A 4,540-nucleotide genomic window follows, 5' to 3' on the forward strand; every position below is an offset into this window, starting at 1 on the left:
CTTGTTTAGGGTAAGAAAATCTAAAATTTTATATGTATGCCTATAGATTCCTATCCTAAATAAGGTTTTATCCATGCAATAGTTAAGTATCTTTTTTAGTATTATACCAACTCATTAATTTTGATTCATAAGTGCTTCTTTGGTTTAAATCAGAATTCATATGCCTATGGATTAACAAATTTGGGAGGACAGTCCAGCAGCAAGCCTCACCCAATGGAAAATGCCACTGCCATCCTTCATTCTTATAGCCCTTTCCATCTCTCCTGCTGCCTGACCAAAGCAGTGCTGTGTATGTATGCTAGGCATTAAGGGCTGTCATGATTCATTAGGAAAGAAAAAAGGAGAGAAAGAAAATGCCAGTGACCTTTGAAGGGGACATTTTCCTTATTGACGGCCAAGTAACGTCCTGAGGAATGGTTGTTTCTCGATAAAAACTCAAGAACACACAATTTCATGAAAAAAAAAAGACAAAGATTACGCTTGTCTCAAACCTATGATGATGTTTGTCTCACCATCGGAAACCATTACACAGCTTTCAGTAGCCGAGCACTGATGCCCCTGCTCCAATTCTCATTTGGAAATCTGGTACTGCGCTGAAATGCTGCATCCTACTTTCCCTCTCTGAGTTCAGATTCCACAAGGCAAGTAACAACTGTTCACTTCCCGGGATGCACGATTAGTTGTAACTCCCTGTACCCTCTCTGAACAATTCCAAATCATCAGGGAAGGAAAATGAATGCATTGTAACAAAGAGGAGCTTTTCCCAAAAGTCGTGTGTGGTTGGTTACTATACAAAACACAGCAACAGTGGTTCCTCTTAAACAGGAAGCAGATCCCCATTTTAGTCACTACAAGCCTGTTGGAAATTCGTGTGATGTTTGAAAGCTGCCATTCTTGAGTTTCCCCTTCATTCAGAGATAAGGCATGACACTGAGCATGGGGTGGGACAGGGATGAATGGGATGTCCATTGTAACACACTATAAACCACTCAGTGATGGCAAGTCTTAAGGTATGTATGCAATGCTATAATAACCATGTAGGCCGAGGGTCTGAAAACAGGTGGTGGGCTCCAGCTGCCAAACACCCATCTTGACCTCATCAATAGCCAATAAGGAAACAGAGCAGAAACAAGTTGCAGATGGCAAATAACTTTAAAAAAAGGGTGGAGTGGGGAAGGACATTTAACTGCCAAGAGAAGGACTGGTAGAGGACAAATATCACCAATTCTGGCCCTACAAAAAGAAATTAAATGGCTTGCATAATTATCTATCTATAAAAAGAACGCACACAGCAGCAGAGCATTCAAAAGGGAATCAATAGATTCAAAAGAACTGAGAGAGTTCCTAGGTATAAGTAATGTGGCTATTGTCTGTAAAGAAGCTTGACTTCAAAGAGAATGTGGCCAGGGAGATGAGGTAGAAAAAGAGGACAACTACCAAGGAAGGCCCTCTAAAGCGGGCTCATCCAAAAAGGGGAAGTGGGGAAAATTGTGATTTTTTTTTTATAAACGCATTTTCCCTGAATTCTAAATGATGAAGATTTTAAAATGTTGTAAAAAATTAAAATGTGAACAATATTGACCACTCTGACAGTTGTCAAAAATTAGAGCTAGCAATTGCACTAACACAAGTGCCAATTTCTTTTTTTAAACAAAGTTTCAAAATTGCAAACATTTCCGTAAACTCCTTTGACAGACACCATAGTGGAGAGGTCTTGTGGTAGAGTGCCCATCGCCAGGATCACAGAATATGTACACACAGCTCTGCTGCTTGTAGTAATAATAATGCAAGAGACAAAAATGAGAAAAGTGAGATCCGGAGACTCCAGTGGACTATGTCAGTGTGATGGGGTCCACTCACTAGGGTGGCGCTTTCTGCTGGCCATCTCAGGGATTAGCTCAGGAACCACAGTGTCCTTTTCAAGACTCCAACCGTGTCACCATCTGTCTTTTCCCCCTTCTGAGGGGAGGGGAAGTATCTCTCAATTCTATAGTCCAACTACTTCCCCAGTGGCAAGTGGCGGGGGGAAACCCAGTCCCACCCACCAGTCCAGGGACCCTGTGGATCACAGCCACAGGCTGTGCCTCTTTAATCTCTGTCTCTGCTGCTTTAATTCCCTGTGCCACTTCCCCACAGCCCCAGCACCTTCTGCACCCTCTTCTCAGGGCATTTAGCCAGCTAGTCCCAATGGCCAGCCAATCTCAGCAGCCAGCCAGGAGCTCCCTCTTGCTTGCAGGGTCCTTGCTAGCAGCTTCTCTGCCCAAGGCACTTCCCATTCTCTCAGGAACACAGTCCTCACTCTCTGAGCATCCAGCAACCACTGACCCTGCTGTGCCCTGAAGCTCCCTTTTATGTGACGCTTCTGGGCCCTGATTGGCTGCTCCATGTCTCCTTCCAATTGGCTGCTTCCTGCACAGCCTCTCTAGGATGCTTGGAAGACTCACCTCCACTGCTCCTTTCTGGGATCGCATGTGGCAGGCCCACGAGGCCTCTATTAACCCTTTCCTCTCCGGTGTGGGGGTGAACACCCTACAACAGTCAGATAATCAGGTAAATGTTTTGGGCAATAATATTAGTAAAGTTCAAGAAGAATGAAATTAGGGGTCAGATAGAAAAAGATAGAGGATCTACCTTAACATCAACAGCCTATAGAGATAATAGCAGAAATTCAAGGTGCTGAGATACAAATACTGGATTAAAAAAATCCGTATTTCTAGAAGCCATTGTATCTACAGCCATCAAAAGACATTGAGCTCTACATAACAGATCTTCAGGATTATCTAAAGTCCAAAGTACAAGGTGTTAGAAATCTGTGCCCAATGACACTGTCACAAAAGATCCAAGCAGGCAAACTCCATGTTACTGAGATATTCCTTGCCTGTGATACAAGTCATTAAGCTTTTTTTTTATTAGCAGTGTGACCCTTTCATAAGAAGGGAAATAATGTTGGACCTGGATAATTATGTTGAGGACAGTGTTTAAACATCTCTGTGGTTAATGGGAATGAGGTAATGGAGCAGTGAAAATCCTTTAGGGACAGAGCATGTACTTTGGACATGTGCCTGCACTGTGGGGTGGGATTGGGGCACAGAACTGACCCACTGAAGGGAAACTCTCGGGACGGGGGGGAAAAGAGAGAGAGAAAGAGAGAGAGAGAGACTTAAGCAGCACAATCTCTCTCTGGTTTCCCAGTCAGAAAGGGGATCTGTACATGTTGAGCTTTCGCTCAGTATGGTTCAGCATGCTCCTCTATCTCTCAAAACTAGGTGACTGGACAACAAAATGGCAGATGAAATTCAATGATGATAAATGCAAAGTAATGCACATTGGAAAACATGATTCCAACTATACATATAAAATGATGGGGTCTAAAATAGCTGTTACCACTCAAGAAAGAGATCTTGGAGTCATTGTGGATAATTCTCTGAAAACATCCACTCAATGTGCAGCAGCAGTCAAAAAAGCGAACAGAATGTTGGGAATCATTAAGAAAGGGGTAGATAATAAGACAGAAAATATCATATTGCCTCTATATAAATCCATGGTACGTCCCATCTTGAATATTGCGTGTAGATATGGTCGCCCCATGTCAAAAAAGATATATTGGCATTAGAAAAGGTTCAGAAAACGGCAACAAAAATGATTAGGGGTATGGAACTGCTTCCGTATGAGGAGAGATTAATAAGACTGTGACTTTTCAGCTTGGAAAAGAGACCATTAAGGGGGAACATGATTGAGGTCTATAAAATCATGACTGGTGTGGAGAAAGTAAATAAGAAAGTGTTATTTACTCCTCCTCATAACACAAGAACTAGGGGTCACCAAATAAAATTAATAGGCAGAAGGTTTAAAACAAACAAAAGGAAGTATTTCTTCACACAACGCCCTGTCAACCTGTGGAACTCTTTGACAAAGAATGTTGTGAAGGCCAAGACAATAACGGGGTTAAAAAAAGGAACGAGATAAGTTCATGGAGGATAGGTCCATCAATGGCTATTAACCAGGATGGACAGAAATGGTGGCCCTAGCTTCCGTTTGCCAGAAGCTGGGAATGAGTGACAGGGGATGGATCACTTGATGATTACCTGTTCTGTTCATTCCCTCTGGGGCACTTGGCATTGGCCACTGTCAGAAGACAGGATACTGGGCTAGATGGAACTTTGGTCTGACCTATTATGGCCGTTCTTATCTTCTCCTCTGTGTACTCCTAGCCCGTGACACCAACCCCTCCTCCACACATCCCTAGATGGATTGGTTCCCCTGAGGGGCTGGAAAGGAGCAGTCCCTGGGACTTGCACATGAAGCACAAGAGAGTTAGCACCTTTCCTCACCACTCCCTTCCTATTCCCCATGCACTGGACCTAGAACAATCTGGCCTTTAGTAAATCACAAGTCAGCCCCAAAGACTTCCTTCTACAATCACCTTATGGAAGCAGACTATTTCTATGTATCCCCACATCCCAGTTGCTTACAAAAGAGATGGACTAGAGTGATTCTCAACAAGGGGTACATGTACCCCTGGGAGGACGCAGAGGTCTTC

This window comes from Caretta caretta, chromosome 12 (assembly GCF_965140235.1).
Source record: "Caretta caretta isolate rCarCar2 chromosome 12, rCarCar1.hap1, whole genome shotgun sequence".
Taxonomy (NCBI): domain Eukaryota; kingdom Metazoa; phylum Chordata; order Testudines; family Cheloniidae; genus Caretta; species Caretta caretta.